Source organism: Phoca vitulina, unplaced genomic scaffold (assembly GCF_004348235.1).
Source record: "Phoca vitulina isolate PV1807 unplaced genomic scaffold, GSC_HSeal_1.0 scaffold21, whole genome shotgun sequence".
Taxonomy (NCBI): domain Eukaryota; kingdom Metazoa; phylum Chordata; class Mammalia; order Carnivora; family Phocidae; genus Phoca; species Phoca vitulina.
This window is the reverse complement of record NW_022589724.1, coordinates 3,818,560-3,846,418: the sequence shown is the minus strand read 5'-3', so window position 1 is coordinate 3,846,418 and position 27,859 is coordinate 3,818,560. Positions and strand designations below refer to the sequence as shown.

The 27,859-nt window shown below is 37.8% G+C and overlaps 1 protein-coding gene across 6 annotated transcripts in view; it reads right to left on the bottom strand.

Annotated features, from left to right (window-relative positions):
* PLPPR1 (phospholipid phosphatase related 1) overlaps positions 1-27,859 on the bottom strand; it is a 564,480-nt gene that overhangs the window by 164,688 nt on the left and 371,933 nt on the right. Inside the window, exon 1 of one of the 6 annotated variants that reach the window (XM_032418871.1) lies at positions 262-1,540. The exons of the other annotated variants lie outside the window; for them this stretch is intronic. The gene's annotated coding sequence lies outside the window, so the exon portion shown is untranslated. Of the gene's footprint in view, positions 1-261; positions 1,541-27,859 lie in introns of those variants that run through there. 6 annotated transcript variants of the gene reach the window in all.

Genomic DNA, 27,859 nt, shown 5'->3' with positions numbered 1-27,859 from the left:
ATATCTCTATGGATTTGTCAGCTCCCAGAAGAAGTAAAAATCTAGAGGAAAGGATCCATCTTCCAAGCCCCAAACCAGGTTCATTGCAGATATCCAAATATTTGAGGCAGACATCTGAATGGTGAGGTCAGTTTTCTGCATCAGCCCATGTGAACCGATACAGACTTGTTTCTGCTGAATTTATTTCAACAAGAATGATAAACAAATAAGCATGCGCTAGCATCTGGCAAGGAACAGTGTGAGGATGAAGTTTTCACATACCCGCTCAGATGTTCTGCTGTCAGACAGTTGCCAGCACCACTTCCTGCCTCGATGAGGACGAATAAAAGTGCACCCTCAGCATTCCTTGCTCCCACATTTCCCCCACAGTGTGAAGGACTGGACAGAAACCGTCAGGCTCAGCTCTGCACGGCTGGGGGTGACCAAGTAGCGATTCATGGGTTAGGCTTGCCAGGGAGAGAAAATGATTCCGTGCAGGAAGAGAGTATCTGTACTAAAGCACTCAAATTACTGCTAAGGATACTGCTTGCATTTGAAGCTGTTAATCTGGGCTATTTTTAGTGGGAACAGTAGCCAAACTCCTAAAATCCAAAATTGCATCTCTGTGACTAATGAACCCATCCGAAGTGGGTAAGAACTGCATAAACAGGCAATCGCAGCTCCATGTGTTATTTATGAGGTGGGCTTTTACTTCAGTCTCTACTCCCTTTTGAAGTCTATGTGTGGAGTTAAGTGTTGCCTCTATGTGTAAATATATATAAAAACACATATGTATATGCTTCACAATGTAATACAAAAATGATAGCATCTGAAAAGTTGTCTTTAAGACTCTGAATGCTTCTGGGGTATGATGGATAAACTCGGCGTTAAGCTAACAAACAGGAAGGGTGTTGAAATAGGATTGTAAAACTGCATTGTCTTTAAGTACGATTATCCATCAACATGTACGCCTGTTGATAGCATGTGTAGGGAAGAGAAATGCTAAATGATCCTCTGAGCTCAAATTTGTTTAAATAAAGTACACATTTGGGAGTTGGGGAGGGAGAAGCTATGAAGCCAAGCTGTATTTATTTTAAAGTATTGGTATCTGAGAGCATAAACTCCATTCTTCTACTACAAAGACTTTCTAATATTTCGGTGCCCTTCTAACTGTCTCCTTGTCAGTGGTGGGTCAGGTTGGTGAATGCCTTCAATGATATGGTTTGATCAGGTCATGCAGAGAGAAGCTTGTGTCAGCACTGCTCTGTGGTAAGAGTCAGAAAATCATAATGTATGCTCTTTAGAATTGTGCGATTAAGGTTTTACCACCTGACACCTGAAATTTTCACCAAGTAATTGACATTGCTTTAATCTATTTTACCAAAATAAGTAAAATCTATAAAATGCCAGACTAGCACTGACAGAATATTGACAAGCTATATCAAATTACATTGATCATTTAACATTGTTTAGGTATGAAGACAGGGATAAACAGAAAACTATTGTCCTCCAAATCTTCACACAAGCTCTAAAATATTTTTTTAAAGGCTCTGACTGCTAAATATATAGGGTCTTACAAATGCATCAATATACAGGAATTCTATTATGTATAAGCCAAGAAATAGTAGTATTACTGAACCAAGAAAATAGAACTGAGTTATGAAAGTATGGAATCGGATTTTTTTTTTAAAAGATTTTATTTATTTATTTATTTATTTATTTGAGGAAAAGAATGAGAGCAGGAGGGAGAGGGAGAGAGAATCTGAAGCAGACTCTGAGCACAGAGCCTGGCACGGGGCTGTTTCCATGAGCCTGAGATCATGACCTGAGTTGAAACCAAGAGTCAGTCGCTTAACCAACTGAGCTACCCAGGCACCCCTCATTCATTCATTTTATTTTATTTTATTTTATTTTATTAAAGATTTTATTTATTTATTTGACAGAGAGAGAGACAGCGAGAGCAGGAACACAAGCAGGGGGAGTGGGAGAGGGAGAAGCAGGCTTCCTGCCGAGCAGGGAGCCCGATGTGGGACTCGATCCCAGGACCCTGGGATCATGACCTGAGTCAAAGGCAGACGCTTAATGGCTGAGCCACCCAGGCGCCCTCATTCATTCATTTTAAATAACAGTAATACCTGTTCTTTGGAGAGCACTTAGGAAATAGATTTTAAAAAGGAGAAAATAAAATTCATCTATTATCCCACCATGAGTTATATCACATTTCAGATATTTGAGTTATGCTACACACACTTTCTTGGGGGGGGGGCATCGTCTAACAATATAGCATGAATATTCTCTCACCACATGATTTTTAATAATGCACTGTAATTTGTCTAACCCATCTTCTGTGGCTGATCACTTACATCATGTTTAGATCTTTACAACTGTTAACAAAGCCGAAGGAATATCTTAGGTCCAGGGCTTTTCAGACATACATAATTATTTCCATAAAATTAATTCAGCTTTATTGCTGGATCAAAAAGCATATGAATTTTAAAGCTTTTTATTAAAACATTTTTAATCACAGAAGTAACTCATGAGCATAATCTGTCATAAAGCAAGTCCCTTTTTCCTGCTTCCCCTACCTCAACTCACAGTCCACTCTTCAGATGTAACCCCGGTTAACAATAACTTATTTATTCTTCCGGGAGTTTTCTATGCATAGACAGGCATACATACAATTTACACATGTATCCTGCACATTTATACAAATGCCAGCATGCTATATCTTAGCAATATATCTTGGAGAGTATTCAACATCTGTGCACCTATCTCTGTCTCAACCTTTTTAATGATTTAATTAGATTCAATTGTGTGCATATACCAGAGCTTATAAAAATGGCCTACTATTGCTGGATAGTAGGTTTCATCCCATTTTTGCCATTACATACAATGATATAATGTTCTTCTACGTATGTTTTTCAAACTTGCATAAATGTATTGGCATAAAGGGAATATGCTAAGTAAATGGATATATGCCTTTTAATTTTGTTAGACATTACCATATCACATTCTAAGTGGTTACATTTATTTACATTTCTTAACCAGGGTAGTATGTAACTTTTTAATCCTTGACACTCTGAAATTAAAACACTGTATTATTTTTGTTATTTTTATTTGTGTTTCTTTAATTATGAGTGAGACTGTTCACCTACTCAATTTGGACTTCAAATTCAAATCTCCAAGTGAATCATCATATAAATTCTGAAGACTGGGGGAAATCTTGCCCCTGTTACTCTTCAACTAATTTATTAGCTAAAAATTCGTTTTGTCATTTATATCCTTCGTTTCACATTCATATTCTCTTGCTTTAATAGATGATAATTTAAAACAGTAAGAAGAGCTGTTTTGGCACTGTTAACAATGGCCAAGCTGTTTACATGTTTGGGATACTTTTCTGGGAGCATTATTGAACATAAAGTCTTCCCACCTTTTCCACCCAAAGCAGAGACACTCAGAGCCACATAATGAGCTATTTATATGTGTCAAGAATTCAAAGTAACTTTGAAAGTGCTGAGTCATGAGTAAATCACCCAGTGGCAGATATTACATAGTTAATATGATTAAAATTCATTAAAATATAGGTTAGTACTCAAATACTGAAAACCATATTTTTAAAAAATTAGAATATAGTCAAAAACATTAACAGCAATTATCTCTATCTCTGGATAGTAGGACTGCAGATTACTAAATTACTCTTGTTTTTTTTTTTTTTTTCCTGTGGGAATGCTATAAAATGAACACCAAGTGCTTCAGGCAGGGCCCTGCTATACCCCCTGAAAAACATACTAGAAAGATTTTGTAAAATCCATAACAATAATAACCATTCATAGAGTGTATCTGAATACTTTCTAGGCAGGTAAGAATGTGCTCAGGACAGAAGTATAGGGCACTGCCCTGGCTCTTTCGGATCCCGCAGTACTGAAGGTACACAAGAAATGACTAGCAATGTCAAAAAAGAGAAGAGAAGTCGATGCATCAACCATCCCCTTGAGGAAGTGTAAGTCCCAGTTTCTTTACTGCAGAATGATAGAGTTAAATTCAAGTAGATGAGAATTTCTCAAACTTTTTTGTTTCGGGATCCCATTACACTCTTTAAAAGTTACTGACCACCCCATCACAATTCCGGACTTCAAGCTCTATTACAAAGCGGTAATCATCAAGACAGTATGGTACTGGCACAAAAACTGACACATAGATCAATGGAACAGAATAGAAAGCCCATAAATGGACCCTCAACTCTATGGTCAACTAATCTTCAACAAAGAAGAAAAGAAGGTCCAATGGAAAAAAGACAGTCTCTTCAACAAATGGTGTTGGGAAAATTGGACAGCCACATGCAGAAGAATGAAACTGGACCATTTCCTTACACCACATACAAAAATAGACTCAAAATGGATGAAAGACCTAAATGTGAGATAAGAATCCATCAAAATCCTAGAAGAGAACACAGGCAGCAACCCCTTTGACCTCAGCCACAGTAACTTCTTCCTAGAAACATCGCTGAAGGCAAGGGAAGCAAGGGCAAAAATGAACTATTGGGACTTCATCAAGATAAAAAGCTTTTGCACAGCAAAGGAAACAGTCAACAAAACCAAAAGACAACTGACAGAATGGGAGAAGATATTTGCAAATGACATATCAGATAAAGGCTAGTATCCAAAATCTATAAAGAACTGATCAAACTCAACGCCCAAAGAACAAATAATCCAATCAAGAAATGGGCAGAAGACATGAACAGACATTTTTCCAAAGAAGACATCCAAATGGCCAACAGACACATGAAAAAGTGCTCAACATCACTCAGTATCAGGGAAATCTAAATCAAAACCTCAACGAGCTACCACCTCACACCAGTCAAAATGGCTAAAATTAATAAGTCAGGAAATGACAGATGTTGGCGAGGATGTGGAGAAAGCGGAACCTTCCTACACTGTTGGTGGGAATGCAAGCTGGTGCAGCCACTCTGGAAAACAGTATGGAGGTTCCTCAAAAAGTTGAAAATAGAGCTACCATATGACCCAGCAATTGCACTACTGGGTATTTACCCCAAAGATACAAATGTAGTGATCCAAAGGGGTATGTGCCCCCAATGTTTATAGCAGCAATGGCCACAATAGCCAAACTATGGAAAGAGCCTAGATGTCTATCAACAGATGAATGGGTAAGGAAGATGTGGTATATATATACAATGGAATATTATGCAGCCATCAAAAAAGGAAATCTTGCCATTTGCAGCAACGTGGATGGAACTAGAGGGTATTATGCTAAGCGAAATAAGTCAATCAGAGAAAGACATGTGTCATATGATCTCACTGATATGAGGAATTCTTAATCTCAGGAAACAAACTGAGGGTTGCTGGAGTGGTGGAGGGTGGGAGGGATGGGGTGGCTGGGTGATAGACATTGGGGAGGGTATGTGCTATGGTGAGTGCTGTGAATTGTGTAAGATTGATGAATCACAGACCTGTACCTCTGAAACAAATAATACATTATATGTTAAAAAATAAAAAGAAGAGGGGCGCCTGGGTGGCTCAGTCGGTTAAGCGTCTGCCTTCGGCTCAGGTCATGATCCCAGGGTTCTGGGATTGAGCCCCGCATCGGGCTCCTGCTCAGTGGGGAGCCTGCTTCTCCCTCTGCCTCTCTGCTCTCACCCTTCCTTTGTGCTCTCTCTCTCTTGATCTTGCTCTATCTCAAGTATATAAATAAAATCTAAAAAAAAAAAAGGAGTAATTCTTGAAAAATAAAAAATAAAAAATAAAAAGAAGATAGTAGAAAGGGAAAAATGAAGGCAGTGAATCGGAAGGGGAGATAAACTATGGGAGACTATGGACTCTGAGAAACAAACTGAGGGTTTTAGAGGGGAGGGGGGTGGGGGGATGGGTTAGCCCGCTGATGGGTATTAAGGAGGGCAGGTATTAAAGGAGCACTGGATGTTATACGCAAACAATGAATCATGGGACACTACATCAAAAACTAATGACGTAATGTATGGTGACTAACATAACATAATAAAATAAAATTTAAAAAAAAAAGTTACTGACCATGCAAAAGAGTGTTGTTTATATGGGTTATATCAATCTTTACTGTATTAGTAATAAAAACTTAGAAATTTTAAAAATATTTATTAATTCAAGGACGACATTACTAATCCCATTGCAGGCTAACATAAAAAAACACTTTATGAAAAATAACAATATTTTCCAAAACAGATAGCAATTATAAGAGTACAACTCTTACACTTTGCATATCTTTATCATGTCTAGTAAATAGAAGACAGCTGGATTTTCCCATCTACTTCTACATTCAATCTGTTGTGATAATATGTGTTGTGTACCCTCTGGGAAACTCACTATACACTAGTGGAAAGTAAGAATAAAGAGGGTCTTAGTATTATTATGAAAATAATTTTGCAATAGTCTTGCAGATTCATGAACTACACTTTCAGGATCTCTCTAAAGTACATGATATCTAAGGTCTCATTCAGTTCTGACATGTTATGAATGTCTAATTCTCCCCATTAAAACACACACACACACACACACACACACCAGAAAGAACACAGCAAACTAATGTCTAACAGGGAAAATATAGCAAAAATAGGAAAGATTTCTCTAAGCTTTGGACTGCTGGAATTTGCTCTGGCCTTCCAGGAGAAAAAGAAAATTTAAACAAAAATTTTAAGAATTTAAAAGAATTTCTTAGCAGAAATTAATTTTTGTCATTAGATTGCATAGAAAACATCACTTTGGAAGTTTTAGGAACTCATGAGTTTCTCAGATAATTATTATTTTCAATTTATCATATTATTTTACTTTTGCATAGGTTGCAAATCCAATTTAGTGGCCAATTAAGATTTAGTTTTATTCTACATGTTTTCATGGGTGGGATAGGGTGTATAAAAGGTAGAAGAAAATTTTAATTAGTCCTAATATTTGAACTAGAGGCAGGAATTTTGTGTGTGCATGTCTGTGTATGTATGTGCACATGTGTGTATGTGTGTGTGTGTAGAAGTATGAATATTCAAGTTTTATTTATAGTGCACACTTAGTCATTTCACAAAAAGGTGAGATGTCTCTCTCTCTAGACTAGCAAACGATCCTAGTGTTCTGACATTTCCTCTATGGCTGGAATTTCTAAGGAATTCTGGTCTCTAGTAGGGTTTTTAGACATGGGTAAAATTGAATATATTAGCCATAGGTTAAAATGAATACGTTAAATACTTTTTGATCTTTGCCTACATTAAAAATAACAGGAAGATCCTATAAAACTGACTACATAACCCAAATGCAGGCATGAAGAAGCACATTCATCTAATGCATCTGTGATTAATAATAAATAGTTTTACTTCATTCCTTATATGAATTTACATCGGAGAACTGTCTCTGTTTACATGGTGGGATGAACTCATTAATCCTTATTAAATAAGTAGATTCTGACAAAATACTCTATAAAAAGCTCTCATCTATGACATGGTAAGAGCAGAGGGGGGCAGGAAGTATGCTTATATCCATTTTCCTAACTGACAGTATATGTGAAATAAACTTTAAAGCTTTAAAAACATTTAAAAACCTCAGGGCTTTAAGGATACATTCTGATTTCTCAAGCCAAAATGATGTCTTGCAGAATAAACATATCTTTAACATAGAGTTAGTTGCCAGTCTCCACCTTTTATTAGGAAAAATTGAATATTTACTTTATCTAATTCAATATTTGATTCAGTTTACTCATCAGTAAAATGGGGATAAAATGAATAGCACCCACCAACCTCAACAGGATTATTTGAGGGTTAAATAAAACAATACATAAAAGTTTTTGAGCATAGTTCCTAGCCCAAACTAAGCTGTCTATAAATGAAAGCTGCAAGGATGATGATGATGCTTCTCTTTTTAAAATGTTTCTTGGAATACATAGCCACACAGATACAAGGGAATCTGATGCATGACTGAGCTAACACTGCAAATCAACAGGGAAGTATGGCCTTCCCCAAAACTGGCATCGGGACAGCGGATTATCTATAGAAAAAAATAAAACAAAATTTGCCCCATCTCCTATCACACACCAAAACTAATTTCAAGTAGATTAAAGACTAAAATACAAATGGCAACATTCTAAAGCTTTTAGAAGACAATATAGGAGGACATTTTGTGAGCTGAGGATAGTAAATTACTTCTTAGACAAGACACAAAAAGAGTTAACCAAATAAAAGGAAATTGTTACATTTGACCACAGTAAAATAAAACTTCTTCCAACATAAACAAACATGGAAACTCAAATTGTAACTTGGGAGAGGATATTTGCCACACGAATAACATAGCTCATTAGTATCCAGACACTGTAAAGAACACCAACAAATCAATAAGAAAAAAAAAAATCAAGTAGAAAAATAGGCAAAAGACATGAGTAGGTACTTCAGAGTGGGGAATCCAAATAGTGGGAAAGTATATTAAATAATAATTAGCCTCTTTTGTAAATATGGGAAAACACAAATTTAAAAACCATAACATAATACCATTTTACACCAGATTGGCAAATATTAAAAATTTTAACCATATCATTCTGATTCCAGGATGTGCAGGAATCTGAATATATACCTAGTGGGTATATAAATTCATTCTACCCATTGAAGAAAATAGACATAAGCTAGTAAAACTGAAGATATGAATTACTTGTAACTAAAAATCTTCCCTTAAACTCTTGCACTTTTATATAAGGACACATGTACAAAAGTGTTCCCAGAAATATTGTTTATAATAACAAAGAAACAAAAACAAAGTGATGGAATAATAAATAGCATTGAAGATGGGTGAATTCTAGCTATACAGAACAATATGGAACATAAGAAAATTACAGGAACACTACAGTCAGAAGAAAGAGAATCTAAGAATATGTAGAATATAATTCCATTTATATCAAGTTCAAACACAGGCAAAATTAGCTTATGGCTATTGGACTTCACTGACATTATTAATCCTTTTCTAAAGAGAGGACAAACAGTAGCTTAAACCTGGTAGCATCCTAATGTTATCCATCATTAATGATGTCCAGAGCAGCTACAAGATGCTTGTCTGTTTAGTTCTTGATAGTTTCTGTACTGTCCCTTACAGTTTACAAAGTACCCTTACATTAAGTGATCTTCACAACATCCATGTTATGAGGCATCATACCTCTTTACAGATGAGTAACAAGAGACTAGACAGGTGATATGAATCTCGGGCTCACACAGTCATCTGAGTGGCAGAGTATCCTTCAGACTCTGTCTTCTAACACCGAAGTCCCCTCTTCTACGCTGCCTGAATGTTAGTTTGACACAGGAATCTGCAATCCACAAATAGGAGATGAGGCCCTTACACTGGAATACAATGAGAGTCCCAGTTCACTCCTAACACCACCAGTTCTGGAGGCCCACTAGTTCTCATCTGAGCTAAGTAAGTACATCTAGCCCTGTGGTGGACAGAGGTGAAGGCTGCACTCTGATCCGGAGAAGCCCTAAGAACAATCTTTAGACCAAAGCAGACTGGGAACATTTTCAGCAAGCAAGAGTGTTAGGGCAGTATTCCCAGGGGGAGCTTTATTCCCTTTCCCTATGTCGAAGAAACAGAAATGCAAATCATTACAACAATCTATTTCTCAGGCTACTAGACAAATGTGCAATTGTTCTCTGGGATATTTTAAGCCTGCCTCCCAGTTTTTAGGACTTCTCAGAGACAGGAAGGACCTTGGGACTTCCGAAGTAAATAATAGGTGTAGCTTAATTGTTTAGAGTTAATTTATAACATGGGTGGGATTTAAAAAAAATGTTAGGGGGAACTGCATTACAATGACATTGGCTTTTATTTTCCCTAAACAAAAAACTACTTCTTTTGGTATCATCTTTATCCAAAGGGTGATCAAATTTCTCAGTGTGTCCTGGGAAGTTCTGGTATATTCCTGCTATCCTGGCATAATTAGTAATGGTGCCTGCCTTCACAAACAAAGAGCCCCGAATTGGACAATAAATTATCTAATCACACTACTTATCCAAGACCATCATTTATATGTATATTTATTTCATTCAACAAGCTTCTACTGAACACCTATTATGTGCCAGAATCTATGTTATAGGTCAGGACTACAAAGTGGAAAAGGCCTTTGCAAGATATTTACAATCTAAGACAACCCACAATCCATGAATGAAACAATTGATTTAATCATTCATTTTCTGATGCAACTGGTCTTCTTTAACAAAGTTTATTATTTCCACCATCTCACACCACACAAAAAAGTCAAGAACCATTGGTAAAGAATAAAAAAAAAAACTATAACACAAATCAGTAACCATTATAATAAAGGAATGCACAAAATTCCAGCAGCAAGCAAGGCAAAACACAAGTGGCAATGGATAAGAGAATGTGCATTTCATAAGGTTTCACTTACTTCAATGTATTTTTTTGTACACACAAGTATTGCATAGTGGCTCAAAACATAGGTTTGAGGATCAGGCCAACCGTGTTTAAATCCTACTTGACCACTATTTAGTTATATGACTTTGGGTGAATTACTTTGCATCACTAATCACGATTCTCTCGGCTATAAAATGGGGGAAATAATAGTCTTCACTGTGGGTTCTAGCAGTGTCCTTGTAGTCCTAATAGTGTGATTCTAACTGTAAGGATTAAATGATAAAGAATTTAGAAAAGCACCTACTATTCAAAGTGCTCAGTAAATGTCAGCTACCATTACAACTGCACATACACACACACACAAAGAATAAATTATTTCTGACAAATTGTCTTTGCATTTATCCCATATATTATAGGAATATAACTCCTTAAAATTTCTTAATGCCAGCATATAAAAATGTGTGCTCCAAAATGCATTTCCATAATAATCATAGTATTTCTGGATGTTGAGAGCAATGATGCTGTATTTCAAGCAGATGAGCCGAGTGAAGTGTGAAGAGTTAAGGGTGGAAGATTTACATGGGTTGAGCAGCTCAAATAATACCTAGAAAATGCGATCCTGGGTTTTTTTCACAAATAAGAAGAAAATAAGTGATTAAAAGGTAAACCTAATTCTTATTCCCTTCTCAGGTCCAGCCTTTATCCTATGTGGTCCCATTAGCCTGCCATGGTCTGGAGATGAGAACAGTTTTGCATTGCAAAAGAGTCACTGTCACCACCAAGGTGAGACCTAATCTTCTCACTTTCCCCCGTGTGCACCATGCTTTAAGTCAGATTTCTTTATGTGTCCCTTAAATGTTACATGTGTTCACTTAGAGATCAGACTTCTGTTCATGTAGCTGTTAATCAGTGCACTTAAATGTTACACATAGTTGTTACTCATACTTAAAACAGTGGTTCTTAAAATGTGGCTCCAAGACTAGTAACATCAATATCACCAGAATGCACATTCTTGAGCCTGACCCCAGATCTTCTGATTCAGAAACCCTGGGGATAAGTTCCCAACAATCTGTGTTTGAACAAGTTCTGCATGTGATTACGATACATGGTCAAGTTTGAGATCTATTGACTTAAATGTTACACATCCTCATTCAGATATTTTACCTGTTAGCTCAGATCATATCCTTCCTAATGCGGGTGATACACGTATTCACTAAAATGTGACACATACTAGCTTTCTGAAAAAGTACATTCACTTAGATAGTAAACACCTCAAACATTACCCACTGATATTTAGATGTTCTTGTGCTTATTCAAAAGTCATACCTGAGACATCACAAACCCTCACCAGACAATACACATGCACGCTGAGATGATACACACGTTCACTGTGTTGTTAAAAATGTTTACTTAAATCTTATAGATGTTAACTATTCACTTTGATCTTCCACAGCTATGTGTTTTAGATGTGACATACACTTTTTCAGAAAATGCACATGCTCACTTGGATCTTACACATGTTCATATGTGTTTCACAGCACACTAGAGGTGCTTCATTAACCCATTCTGATGTTACTTGTGCTTATCCAGATCACACATGCTGAATTAGATGTCCATGGCGTTATTCAGCTGCATGCTCACTCATTCAGATACGGCCTTCCATATCCTATATGCACTGTTAACCAACCTATGCTAAAGATGAAGGGGCATCTACTGTTCTGGCTCCTTCCCATCTTGATTACGGTGTTCTTTAGAAAGGCTCCTCTTTACTTGGTCTCCTATGGCACCTCGCCTCTCCTGATGCTGTTGGTGTGTCACTTCCCTTTACAGAATGTGCTGGCCCACCAGCTACCCCACTCCTTTTTGTGATCTTTGGGGTAGCCCAACAATACCATTGTTCATGCAGAATTTATATCAGTTTGCAAATTAAAATACCCTCATCTATTTGGGCAAGTTGTTGCAGCAACTATAAGCCTTTCACTAGGTCTGAATGTGCTTTTAACCACATCTTCTGTCATCTTTGGCAACCTACAGTTATATACCTCTGAGGAACTCCATATTCATTCATTTCAGGGACACTTTTGATTGGTTCTACTTCATAATTCTACAATTGCCTTGGCCACAATCAATAAGAGAGGCTTATACAGTGATACTCGGTCAACATCCAAAACAAGGAGTATTGATTGAGCACTTATTATGGACTCAACCTCCTTCAGTGGCCAGAAATATTTCTCTGCTTGTCCCAATTGTTTCCTCCTGTAATTTGCAGAGAAGGAGCTTGGTTTTTGAAGTCAGACTGGTACTAATTTGAATCTTGGTTCTGCCACTTACTGGCCATGTGACCTTGGGAACATCATTTACTATTTCATAGGCATAGTTTCCTTATCTATATAATGGGGATAATGACGTTCGCCCTGTAGCTTTTATGTGAAGGTTTTATGTCTGGCACACAGCATGTGATCAAGGTAAGCTAGCTTTTAGAAAGATTGTGTTATAAGCCAAATAAAGGCAAGAATTATTTTTTCCCACATTGGAACTACCATAACAGATGCAAGTAATGTTGGGATTGAGAGGCAAGCTCCACTATACAGACAAACCCACTGCAGTCTCAGGGAAGATCCAGACTGAGACCCCCAGGGCACAAGTCAAGACAAGGCTCTGAGGTCCCAACATCCAAGCAAACCATCAGCTACTATGAATCCATCCATAGGTATTAGGCAACCCCCAGCAGGAACACAGGAACAGTGGAAAATGCAAGAATCCCAATTATCTCAAGTGTTACTGAAATAAAATCTTGGAATGGGGCTTATGTCAGAAATCCAGTCCTACTGATTGAGGCACATGAGGAGAGAGGAAGAGGGAATACTGAGCTCAGAAAACAGGGCATAAGTAGACAATTCAAGAATGGGCAATTTTAAGGTCTAAGAAAGGGATGGACAACTAGCTAAACACAAACTATAGGGTCACTGCTCAGACACCACCCTCCATGTCCCAGAGGCTGCCAGGCCACTAGCAACAGAGACTGGAACCTGTGGTCAGCACTTGTACTTGACACCATCACTCACTAGGGAGGAGAGCAGGGGCTTCTTGAAACTCCTGGTCTTAAGAGAATATTGTGTGTAGAACTGACATAGACCAAAGCCTGCAGGGAGGTCATCAGTGAGCTGAAAAAGGCAGAAGCAAGGAAATAGGAGTGTGGGTTGGTGATAGAGTGTTAGAGTCGGTTTCACATTTCTGTGACTTTAAAGGCCCAAAGCAGTGCCTATTGACTAGAAGAGTCACCTGGCTGTATGTTAAATAGGTAACATATGTGGAGTGCTTAGAACAGTGCCCCTGACATAGAATAAAGACCAAATAAATGTTTCCTAGTGTAATAGCATTTATGAATTAAGCAACTATATAATGTGCACCTGCTATGTTTTAGTAGTTAAGAATAAAGAAAAGTAAAATCATAATTCCTAACCTCAAGGGATCAATAACCTATTTGTATAATCTAATTTAAATAATCATAAAAGCATAAGAGAAAGAATGTCCAATTCTGCCTGGGTTTGATGAGGCAAGGGTCTCCCAGAGAGCTTCTCTGATGTATTTGAGTGTACCGGGATATCTGGCAAGAAGACAGAGAAGGGGGGTATTCAGACAGAACACTAGCAAGTACAAAGGCACAGTAAGGTAATACATTCAGGGAAATGGAGGGAACCAAGGGTACTACACAGGGAATGGGGACAGGTCAGGCTATGGAAGAAGGTTAGAAAAAAAAAAAAGATCACAAATGGCCTTAAATGTCTTCATAGGCCTAAATCTATAGGCAATAGGGAGTCACTGAAGTTTTCTGAGCAGGAGAATGACTTGAGTTCATTTATCTTTTAGGAACATCGCTCTGGCTACAGTGTGAACAGTATCTGGAGAAAGGCAAGGCAGGAAAAAAGGAGCCCTGCTAGAATGGCATCCTGGCTGCAATTCAGGTGGAAGATGATGGTCCGGATGAAGTAGTAGCAGGAAGGATGAGGATGGGAGGAAAAATTCCAGAGAGAGTTGAGAGGTAGAAATGACAGGATTTGGTGATCAGTTGAATAAGGGGTTATATATAGAGAGAAATATGTTCTATCTTACCTTCAGAAAAACTGCAAGTTTTAAGCCATGTAACCCAGCAGGGCTGGGAGCCATGATCTGCTCTGATATCTGGCACTCATACAGGGCCACCCCCTTGGTGAAGGATCCAAGAACACTGGCAATGATTCACAGATACCTGGTCAGTCATGCATTCTGGAGCTTTGATTGCCTCTTCTAGAATGATAAAGCAGTGTAGCTGATCTAATGAAGAGAGATAGTCACAAACTCCATTTCATTTAGCAAAGAAGACCGAAGCAGCTGCCATAGTGATGCACTTCTGTGTCAGGTGAGTCAATGAATGGGAATTCTAAAGTTAGAAGAGGAGAACTGATTGAATGCAAAATTGGTCAGTGGCTATGGTATATTTGCTGGATGCATCAAAATAGGAAACTAATTATATGACTTCTGAATGGACAGAAGTTCAACATTCTGAAATTTCAAAGCTCTATTACAGCTGCCTCAACCAAAATATTCAGTTAAAAATGTCAGGGCTACATATTAAGCGGGCACTCAATTGAGTGAATAGATGAATGAATGGATTTCTCTGAAATATTAAATCTAGCTTTCATGATTCCCTGGTGATTACATAATCGTTCACATTTTCCACATGAGCTTGGTGATGGGATATTAATAACTGAGTGTGTTGATTAATTGATCAGTATTAACTTAAAGGGAAGTTTTAGTAGCATTCCCAGGTTTCTGTAAATAGCTCAATCCTATTCAACATTTTTGTCTATGGTTTGGATGAAACTACAACTGTCACTCTTAAATCAAAATGACTCACAGCTGGTGACTTTGGAACTGAGAAAAGAGTCTTGTTCAAGGAAGAAAGGTCTCTTGAAAAACTTTAAATACTAGAAGGGGGTCATGTAAAAGAGAAAATACTTCTATCTTGTATTGCTACAGAGGGCTGAGAGGTGCTAGTTTTGAGGAACCAGAATAAATGGAAGGCATTTAAGAAGATGATTGTTGGTTTGGTAAATGGAGAGTTTTCAAACAATTGGAACTACTGAAAAGAGTAATGAGTTGGCATGTCATGAGCTACCAGTGACTGAAAAAGTTCTTAAGTTGTCTGCTCAAGCCTCAGAATTGGTGAGTGAACTTCTGCCTGGTATGGAGATTGGTCCAGAAGATCTCATGATCCTTACCATAGTTATTCTAATGTAGACAACCCCCCCACCCCACTCTCCAGGCTCATGTGTTTATGATGAATTGCCCTAGCTAACACAGTGGAAAGTAGAGGAAAGGAGGAAGGGACAGAAAGAGGGAAAAACAGAGGATAAAAGGAAAGTAATTCATTTGTTTTTCATTCTTTTTTTTTCCAGCAACTATTAACCTGTGGTAAAAATCGATAGTTCTGTTCTCAAAGAACTTGCAGTCTGTTAGTGAGACAAATATTAATTAAATATCCCTTTTAATGAATGTATAAATGCCAACTGAGATAATGGCCCTAATAAAGTGTTTCTGAAAAATATATAACAAGAGAGCTTGGCTGGGAAAGGGGATGGGGTGTGTCTTAGTCAGCGCAGGCTGTCGTAATAAAATACCATAGACTAGGTGGCTCAAACAACAGACATTTATTTCTCATCGTCCTGGAGGCTGGGAAGTCCAAGATCAAAGTACCAGCCAATCCAGTGTCTGGTGAGAGCTTGCTTCCTAGTTGCAGATGGCTGCCTTCTCTGTCTTTACATGGAGAGAGAGACTGAGGGCCCTGATCTCTTCCTCTTCCTATAAGGACACTAATGCTATCATGGGGCCCCACCCTCATGACCTCATCCAAACCTAATTACCTCCCAAAGTCCCAATCTTCATGTATCATCACACTGGAGTTTAGGGCTTCAACACAGGAATTTTGCAGCAGCAGAGTGGGGGTAGGACAGGGGGGAGTAACACAAACTTTCATTCCATAACAGGGGGAAGCCAAGGAAAATTTCCCTAAAGAAGTGAGCCCTGGGGGCTGCCTGGGTGGCTCAGTTGGTTAAGCATCTATCTGCCTTCAGCTCAGGTCATGATCTCAGGGTCCTGGGATCGAGCCCTGAATCGGGCTCCCTGCTTGGTGGAGAGCCTGATTCTCCCTCTCCCTCTGCCTGCTGCTCCCCCTGCTTGTGCTCTCTCTCTCCCTCTTTTTCTCTGTCAAGTAAATAAATAAAATCGTTAAAAAAAAAGAAGGGAGCCCTGGGTTGAGATCTGGAGGATGGGTATGAGCATAGAGATTAATTCCAGACAGAGGGTGCAACATGGGCAATGCTCCTAGAGCATGAGGGAGCAGGGGTCCTTGGCAGCACTGAGAGAGGCCAGTGTGTGTAGAGCACAGAGAACAAAAGTGAGAGAGAGGTAGGGTGAAACTCAAGAATAAGTAGGGTTGCACCAAGCTGGGGCACTTTATTTGATACAGGGTTTCAACTGTACTGATCCTCTCTCTTATTCAACAAATTTATACTGAGAATTTACTATATGTCAAGCACCAGCTAGGCACCAAAAATACACCAGGGATGGTAAGCAAGACAGACAGGACTCCTGGTGTTCATGGAATTTAGAGTCAAGAGGATTAGAAAAACAGTTAAACAAATCACAATGCAAAAACAGTAAGTACTAATGTAGGGACAGAGGGACATCTAACATGTTCTAGAGGATGGAGATCAGCAAAGTCTTTCTAAAGAAAGTAACATTTAAAGTGAGACCTGAAAGAGGAGTAAACTTTAGCAAAGTAAAGATTGAAACAAAGTGTATTCTAGTTTTAAGGAGCAGGTATGCAGGCACAGAGGTAAGAGAGTGTACCTTGTGTTGAAGGTGGATGAAAGAAGTTTGGAAGTGGCTTGGAAGATTGTACACTGCATTACGGATTGAGTTGTGCCCTCCACAAAAAAAGATAAGTCGAGGTCCTAACCCCCAGTTCCTCAGAATGTGACCTTATCTAGTAACAGGGTCTTTGCAGATTTCACCAAGTTAATATGAAGGAATTAGGGTGGGCTCTAATCCAACGACTTGTCCTTATAAAAAGAGGAAGGTTGCACACAGACATACACGGAAGGAAGACTATATAAAAAGACATAGGGAGAACACCATGTATGGAATTATGCAGGTACAAACCAAGGAATGTCTGGGGTTACCAGAAGCCAAAAGAGTCAAGGAAGGATCCTTCTTCTACAGGTTTCAGAGGGAGCATGGCCCTACCAACACCTTGATTAGCCTCCAGAACTGTGAGATGATACATTTCTCTTGTTCTAAGCCAGTTTCTTGTACTTCGTTATAGCATCTCTAGCAAACTAATACATTTGCAACAACCTTCTCCAAGGGCACTTTAGAAATATGTATCAAATACCTTAAAAATATTGATTTTTGACTCAATTTCTAGTAATTGTACTAATAAAATAATAACAGACTGTTTAAATAGCAAGGTTCATTGCAATAGACATAATAAGGGAAAATTAGTAACAAATTAAATCAAAAATAAGAACTTGGCTGACTAAATCACAGGTTTATAACCTGGAATAGGAGGCCATGGATTAAATACTATTAAAATGCTCTTTTAGAAGGAAACTAATGACATGGAAATAATGTTCACACCACATTTTTATGTGAAAAAGTAGGTTACATTTGGTCCAATACTATTCCAACCTGGTACTTCATGTGTACGAATGATAATGGTGAGGATTAGAGGAAAGTGAAGGGAGCAGGCTTTTCCACCCTGATTTGTGCCTCCTCCACATAAGGATTATTTTAGACTGATTATTTTTAAGAAACAGCTGAGAAAGTTAAGAAAACTGAGTAGAAGTTATCCTTCCGTAAGACACTCTTACATTTATAAGGAAAATTTCCATTTGTAAGGATGTGTCCCTCTCTGTACCAGGAAGAGAAAGATGACTAAGTCTCAGGAAACTCCTCTCAATGGAAAAGACAATGACTTTGATCTGCATAGTAACCTTCCCTTGTTTAGTGTGCTTTTCCTGGTAACCTCCCATTAGCAGGCCTTCCTCCACCCCAACATTTTTCTTTTGTCATTAGCTGAAGATGGTATTTAAGGTGGTGGTTTGGGCCATTTCAGGGAGTTACTCAGTTTTCCTGGGTTATCTCCCAGGTAGAAAGGAGGTATACAAGTTACTCAATTTCTGTTTGCTTTTTCTACTGTTAATCTGTCTTGTATTATGGGGTAGAAGGATAGGGAGTCTCAGCCAAGAACCTAGAAAAGTAGAAGGAAATTTATTGTTCCTCCCCTACAGGAACATTGGTGATTTTTCTTTTCATTTTAATGTTTCTGTTTTTCTGATCATTCTGCAGTAAACATAATCATGAAAATACTATCTTTCAAAATATATATAATTAAGCTAATTTCATTAATAACAGTTTGGTTAGTAATAATATTCCTTCTATCTTTCAGCTTCATCACTTACTATGTGTTCTTGGGCAAGTCCCTTCACTTTTTAAGCCTCAGTTAATGATCTGTAAAATAGGAATAAGAACTTTCTGAGGGCACTTGTTATGATGAGCACTGAGTGTTGTATGTAAGTGATGAATCACTGAATTCTACTCCTGAAACCAATACTGCACTGTATGTTAACTAATTAGAACATAAATAAAAATTAAAAAAAAAAAAAAAAAAACCTTTCTCATCTGGTTGTTGTGAGGATTGAAGAGATAATTGATATCATGCATATTAGCACAATGCTTGGCAAATCCTAAGTAGTCAATAAAAGTTACATGCCTGTCTCTTAGGATTAGTGTATGAGGAATTAGAGATCCATGCCAGCTTGCTAGGAAAGGTGGATCCCTGTGGGTTTTACATGTTCACCATTTGGAATTACTGTAAGGTGTCAAAATATTTATTTAATTATCTGAGTACTAACATTCAGAGATCACTGATCCAGCACAGCAAATTCGAGCAGCTCTTTTGTGTTCATACTATGATTTTCTATAAAAGTTATAATTTCAGTATAAACAAATTCCTAGAGAAGGAATAATAAAAGGCTAAGCAGGTTAAAAATGTTTGATTACAATAAGATAAACAACAGCAGAAATATCATTGCAACCATTTCCCATTGTAACCCTTGCTTTAATTTCCTCAAAGCATTTTACAGGGTGAGTGCAATGCAAAATGTCTTTTTGCTCATATAGAGCTCAATGATGGTAAATTGTATTGCTGATTACTTAAGATGGTCTGATACAATCATTGTGAAAATTAGCAGTCGTTCAATGTTTTAGACCAAAATGCTATGTTTTAATAAAAAGGGGGAAGTGGGAGGTGCCTGGGTGGCTCAGTCGTTAAGCATCTGCCTTTGGCTCAGGTCATGATCCCAGGGTCCTGGGATCGAGCCCCGCATCGGGTTCCATACTCAGCAGGAAGCCTGCTTCTCCCTCTCCCACTCCCCCTGCTTGTGTTCCTGCTCTCGCTCTCTCTCTCTCTGTCAAATAAATAAATAAAATCTTTGGAGTAAATACCCAGGAGTGCAATTGCTGGGTCATAGGGTAGCTCTATGTTTAATTTTTTGAGGCACCTCCACACAGTTTTCCAAAGTGGCTGTAACAACTTGCATTCCCACCAACAGTGTAAGAGGGTGCCCCTTTCTCCACAACCTCTCCAACATTTGTTGTTTCTTGCCCTGTCAATTTTTGCCATTCTAACTGGTGTAAGGTGGTATCTCAATGTGGTCTTGATTTTAATTTCCCTGATGGCTAATGATGATGAACATTTTTTCATGTGTCTGTTAGCCATTTGTATGTCATCTTCAGAGAAGTGTCTGTTCAGGTCTTCTGCCCATTTTTTGACTTGATTATTTGTTTTTTGGGTGTTGAGTTTGAGAAGTTCTTTATAGATCTTGGATACCAGCCATTTATCTGTAGTGTCATTTGCAAATATCTTCTCCCATTTTGTGGGTTGCCTCTTTGTTTTGTTGACTGTTTCCTTTGCTGTGCAAAAGCTTTTTATCTTGATGAAGTCCCAAAAGTTCATTTTTGCTTTTGTTTCACTAGCTTTTGGAGATGTATCTTGAAAGAAGTTGCTGTGGCCGATGTCAAAGAGGTTACTGCCTATGTTCTCCTCTAGGATTTTGATGTATTCCTGTGTCACACTGAGGTCTTTCATCCATTTTGAGTTTATCTTTGTGAGTGGTGTTAGAGAATGGTCGAGTTTCATTCTTCTGCATGTGGCTGTCCAATTTTCCCAGCACCATTTATTGAAGAGACTGTCTTTTTTCCATTGCATATTTTTTCCTGCTTTGTCGAAGACTATTTGACCATAGAATTGAGGGTCCATATCTGGGCTCTCTATTCTGTTCCATTGGTCTATATGTCTGTTTTTGTGCCAGTACCATGCTGTCTTGGTGATCACAGCTTTGTAATATAGCTTGAAATCAGGCAACGTGATGCCCTCAGCTTTGTTTTTCCTTTTCAACATTTCCTTGGTGATTCAGGGTCTTTTCTGATTCCATACAAATTTTAGGACTGTTTGTTCCCAGCACTTTGAAAAATGTCATTGGAATTTTGATCGGGATGGCATTGAAGGTATAGATTGCTCTGGGTAGCATAGACATTTTAACAATGTTTATTCTTCCGACCCATGAGCATGGAATTCCATCTTTTTGTGTCTTCTTCAATTTCTTTCATGAGTGTTCTGTAGTTCCCAGAGTATAGATCCTTTATCTCTTTGGTTAGATTTATTCTGAGGTATCTTATGGTTTTTGGTGCTATTGTAAATGGAATCATTCCTCTAATTTCTCTTTCTACAGTTGCATTGTTAGTGTATAAGAAAGCAACTGATTTCTGTGCATTGATTTTGTATCCTGCCACATTGCTGAATTGCTGTATGAGTTCTAGTAATTTGGGGGTGGAGTCTTTTGGGTTTTCCACATAAAGTATCATGTCATCTGCAAAAAGAGAGAGTTTGACTTCTTTGCCAATTTGAATACCTTTTATTTCTTTTTGTTGTCTGATTACTGTTGCTAGGACTTCTAGTACTATGTTGAACAATAGTGGTGAGAGAGGGCATCCTTGACATGTTCCTGATCTTAAAGGAAAGGTTCTCATCTTTTCCCCATTGAGGATGATATTCACTGTGGGTTTTTCATAGATGGATTTTATGAACTTGAGGAATGTTCCCTCTATCCCTATACTTTGAAGAGTTTTAATCAGGAAAGGATGCTGTATTTTGTCAAATGCTTTTTCTGCATCAATTGAGAGGACGTATGGTTCTTCTCTCTCCTCTTATTAATGTGTTCTATCACATTGATTGATTTGCAAATGTTGAACTACCCTTGCATCCCAGGGATAAATCCCACTTGGTCGTGGTGGATGATGTAGTGAAAAGAAGGGCCATATGCACCCCAGTGTTCATAGCAGCAATGTCCGCAATAGCCAAACTGTGGAAAGAGCCGAGATGCCGTTCAACAGATGAATGAATAAAGAAGATGTGGTCCATATATACAATGGAATACTACTCAGCCATCAGAAAGGATGAATACCCAACTTTTACATCAACATGGATGGGACTGGAAGAGATTATGCTAAGTGAAATAAGTCAAGCAGAGAAAGTCAATTATCATATGGTTTCACTTATTTGTGGAACATAAGGAATAGCATGGAGGACATTAGGAGAAGGAAGGGAAAAATGAATGGGGGGGATTCGGAGGGAGAGATGAACCATGAGAGACTATGGACTCTGAGAAACAAACTGAGGGTTTTAGAGGGGAGGGGGTGGGGGATGGGTTAGCCCAGTGATAGGTATTTAGGAGGGCACGTACTGCATGGAGCACTGGGTGTTATACGAAAACAATGAATCATGGGTCACCACATCAAAAACTAATGATGTATTATATGGTGACTAACATAACATAATAAAATAAAATTTAAAAAAAATAAATAAAATCTTTTAAAAAAATAAAAATTAAAAAAAGGGGGAGGAGGGATAAAACACAAGAAGTGGATATTTGGGTTATTTTCACTTTTACTCTTTCTGGTCATTTCATTTGCCTAACACATGGCCTACCTGACTCCTGGAAGTAGAAAGCAGACAGTAATTTCACAACCAAATAAACCCTCTACTGGTCCTCAAAGTCACCTTCTTTAACTGGCTGCACATGTAGTATCCTAGCAGAAAGTCCTTGAGTTTCCTTGCTATCCTAAAGTCTATCAGTCATTTCCATGGGGATTCGGATGGTAGGATAGAAGGTAGAGGAAACTTGGATGCTTCTACTCACATTCCAAACTTTATTAGTAAGGGTCCTCTTCTAATTTTTTCTTGAAAAAGCCTAAGCATTTTATTCATTCAGGTTGATAAAGCCTCTGACATGCACTGTTCTCTCTGCTTAGTGCTGGCATTTCAAAGAGACAGAGATGAATCAGACACCTGTTACTGATGACTCAAATTTCAGATTACAGGAGTGACAAGTTACTTCATTTACGGAAGAACCATTTGCCTCAAAGAACAATAACTAGACAGTTCTGATGAAAATAGTACCAAACGGCTATTCTCATTTCAGAATAGATCAGAGTCAATGTTTTGGAACATTGAACGGGTTAATTTTTCCCTCCCCACCTCCCAGATAATCTAGTACGTAAGACCCTAGAGAATTATTTACATAAAATGTATTGACACTCCACACTAGTGTAAATGTGGTTTCCTGTTCATTATACCACATTTTCTGAAAACAAAAAACAACTCAATTCAACCCAGTCTAAGTTGATTTTAGAGGGCCACTGAAGTGAGACAAGAGTCACAAAGCCAGAGAAATAAAAAGTGAAACCTGGATTAAAACAAATATTTATACTAGATTTACAAGCAGCACTTCCTTTGATAGAAATAGATGTGAATTTTTAATCTCTTTTTCTTTCTTTCTCTGGTTTCTATGGTTATTGGGCTTCCTGAGTTACATGTATAGAGACTTTTGGTAGGAAAATGAAGACAAGGATGAGAAAAGACTAGCAGAATGAATAAACATAAAACAGAAATATTAAAGCACCTTTGCAAATACAATTTCCTTTTCTCAAATGAAGGAAGTGTCAGTGAAACTTCACTTCATAGTTTATAAGTATTATTTGTCATCATAAATAATAAGAACCTATTCTTGAATGTATTTTGATTTGGGAAAGCCCTATTTCTCATGAGATAATATTTAAGTTAGTCGTCAAAGCTCCTGAACACTACGGGTTAGACTTCTGTGTGATGCTAAGTAGTCCAAGAAAAAGTATGGTACTCTGATTGTGGCTTTGTGGCTATTGGCCTAGTGTGTGTGACTCTGAACAAAGAGTATGAGGGCTACCCTCACACTTCTGTTCTACTCTGTAACTCAACCTTTGGTTAACAGCGGCAAACCCTGGATCAGAATCTAAGATTTCTGTAAGAGATGATGTGGCTGACAGGCTGATGCATGGCCCAGATCACCCTTCAAGGAGTGGATTTATTGCCCAAGGGAGGATTTATTGCCCAAGAGATCTGCAGGCAATCTTCAGATATAAGCACCTTTAGGGTTGCTTTAGCTATAGAGAGCTACCTGGCTCTGAGGCATACACTTCATGAAGTAGCCCACATCTGGATACTGAGTAAGATGGGGCAAAAAGGCCTGGCTATTCTGACCTACTACAGGATGACTTGATGAGAAATACCTGTCTAAGAGCTCCCTATGGGATTGGTTAAGACTTTGTCAGAATATTTAGGGCAGTTTGACTTTTTCCTCTGCCCATTCTTGCTTTCTCTCAACTCTTTCATAGGTGTTGATCCCTAATAAATGTCTTGTACCCCAAATTCTACCTTTTTAAATTGAAGTATAGTTGACATGCAATATTATATTAGCTTCAGGTGTATAACATCATGATCCAGCAATTAGATATATTACAAAATGCTCACCACAATAAATGTAATTACCTTCCATCACCATAAGAAGTTATTACAATATTATTGACTATATTAGCTATGCTGTACTTTTCATCCCCATGACTTACTTATTATATAATTAGAAATTTATACCTCATAACCCTCTTCACCTATTTCACCCATTGGCCTACTCCACAACCCTTTGGCAACCACCAAAAACCATTAAACAGAAATGGACTCATAAACACAGAGAACAATTTGGTGGCTCCCAATCTGTCTTAATATCTGTTTCCAGAAAACCTAAGTGATGACATAGGTTGAGTAGATAAAAGTAAATGTTCTCAGGTATTCAAGAAAGCTACATTGAAAACAGTAGATAAATTAATATACCATATTAATTGATTAAAACACAAAAGCCACATAATCAGATTTTCAAAAAATCTACCATTTCATAATAAAAATACTCAACAAAACAGAAATAGAAATTAATTTCCTCAACTCAATCACTCAGTGACATCATACTCAATGGTGATGAAGTTTTCTTCCTAAGATCAGGAACAAGACAAAGATGTCCAGTCCTACTGCTTTTCTTTAACATTGTATTGGGAGGTTCTAGAAAAGGAAATGAAGGGGCACCTGGATGACTCAGTCAATTGAGCATCCAACTCTTGATTTCAGCTCAGGTGGTGATCTCTGGCTGGTGAAATCGAGCCCCATCAGACTGTGCTCTCAGCAGGGAGTCTGCTGGAGATTCGCTCTCTCCCTCTCCCTTTGCCCCTCCCTCTGCTCGCACACACTCTTTCTCTCTCTCAAATAAATAAATAAATCTGAAAAAAAAAAAGAAAAAAGAAAAGAAAATGAAATAAAGGCACTGAAGTTAGAAAAAAAGAAGTAAAACTGTCCCTATTGGCAGATGACATGGTCTTGTACACAGAAAATCCTAAGGGATCCACAAAAATACTATTATAACTACTAATCAATAAATTCAACAAGGTTGCAGAGTACAAGATCAATATACAAAAATAAACTCTTTCTACATACTAGAAATGAACTATCCAAAATCACAATTAATAAAACAATTCAATTTTCAGTAGCATCAAAAATATATTTAAGAATAAATTTAAGGGGCACCTGGGTGGCTCAGTAGGTTAAGCATCCAACTCTTGATTTTGGCTCAGGTCATGATCTCAGGGTTGTGAGATCGAGCCCCATGTTGGGCTCTGCTGTCAGCAGGGAGTCTGCTTGAGATTCTTTCTCCCTCCCTCTGTCCCTCCCCCCACTTGTGCATGCACTCTCTGTAAAATAAGTAAATAAATCTTTAAAAAAAAAAAGAATTTAACAAAATAAGGGAGAAACTTATACTCTGGAAACTAAAAAAAAAAAATTGTTGAAAGAAATTAAAGAAGATCTAAATGAATGGAAAGATATTCCCATATTTATCAGGCAGAAGACTTAATATTGTTAAGATGGCAATACTCTCGGGGCACCTGGGTGGCTCAGTCGTTAAGCGTCTGCCTTTGGCTCAGATCATGATCCCGGGGTCCTGGGATCGAGCCCTGCATTGGGCCCCCTGCTTGGCGGGGAGCCTGCTTCTCCCTCTGCCACTCCCCCTGCTTGTGTTCCCTCTCTCACTGTGTCTTTCTCTGTCAAATAAATAAATAAAATCTTCAAAAAAAAAAAAAAAGATGGCAATACTCTCCAAACTGATTTAATGCAGTCTTTATCAAATACTATCAAAATTCAATCACTAAGCAAAATAATTCAATGCAATCACTCCCAAAATCCTAGGTGGCTTCTTTACAGAAATGTACAAGCTGATCCTAAAATTCAAATAGAAATGTAAAGGACCCAGAATACCCAAAACAATCCTGAAAAAGAAAAAAAATGTTGGAGGACACACAGACTTCCTGATTTCAAAACTTACTACAAAGATACAGAAATCAAGATAGCATGGTACTGGCATAAGGATGAATATATAGATCAATAGAATAGAATGAAGAGTCCAGATATAAACCCTTACATTTATGGTCAGTTGACTGTGAAGAAGAGTGCCAAGACTATGCAATGAAAAAAGAATAGTGTTTTCAACAAATGGTGTTGGGACAACTCAAAATCCACACACAAAGACAGAAGTTGGACCCCTTCTTCACATAATACCAAAAATTAATTAATTCATGAAAGTGAATCATAGACCTAAATGCAAGAGCTAAATTTATAAAACTCTTAGAAGAGAATATGGAGTAAATCTTCACGACTTTGGGTTTGGCAATCTTTTCTTAGATACAACACCAAAAGTATAAGTGGCAAAAGAAAAAATAAACTGGGCATCTCCAAAATTATAAGTTCGTGCTTTCAAGAATGAGAAAAGACAACTCACAGAATGGGAGAAAATATTTACAAATCATATAACTTACAAGGAACTTGCATTGAGAATATATAAAAACACTTAATAAAAATACTGCCCAATTTAAAAATGGACAAATGATCTGAATAGATATCACCACAAAGAAGATATATAAATGGCCAATAAGCACATGAAAAGATACAAAACATTATTAGCCATTAGGGAAATGCAAATTAAAACCAAATAAGATACACCTTCATAACCATTAGATGCCTACAGTCACAAAACATATAATAAAACAAATATTAGTGAGGATACAGAGAAATTGGAATCTTCCTACTGGGAATGTAAAATGGTGTGATTTCTTTGGAAAACACATTGGCAGTTCCTCAAAAGGTTAAATAAAAAGTTTCCATATGACCCAACAATCCCATTTCTAGGTATATATGCAAAAGAAATGAAAACATATCTACACAAAAACTTGTACATGAATGTTCATAGCACCATTATTCATAATAGCCAAAAAAAAGTAAAAACAATCCAAATGTCCATCACTCAATGAATGGAAAAATAAAATGTGGTACATCCGTGTAATGGGCTATTATTTGGCAATAAAGAGAAATGAAGTATTCATCTATCTACAACATAAATGGTCCTTGAAAACATTATCCTAAGTGAAAAAAGCTAGTCACATAAGACACATATTGTATGATGTCAGTTGTGTGAAATGACCAGAATAGGCAATTCAAAAGAGATAGAACCAGATTAGTGGTTTTCAGGACTGGGGAGTGGGACAGCTGGGGAAAAAATGAGAAGTAACTGCTCATGGGGACAGGGTTTCTTTTGGGGTTGGTGATAATGTTCTACAATATATTGTGATGGCTGCACAATTCTGTGAATACATTAAAAGTCACTGAATTATATACTTTAAATGGGTGAACTGTTTGGCATGTGAATTGTATCTCAACATAGCTGGGTTTTTTGTTTTTTAAACAGAGCTGGTTCTGTAAAGCATGGAAAATGTTCACAAAACATATGCAGGATGCATTATATGTTCCCAGACACCAAGAAGGTAGTGATACTGTCAGAGTTCAGATCCAGATTAAGATGGACCAGTGGAGCCATGCTGGTTCACCTCCAGTAAGAGAAGAGGACCCCTGAGCAGCCAGAGTTAGTTCTGGGGGCAATCTAAAGGAGTGAGTCCACCTTCCATATTGTCCCAGTGCCCCCAGTATCACC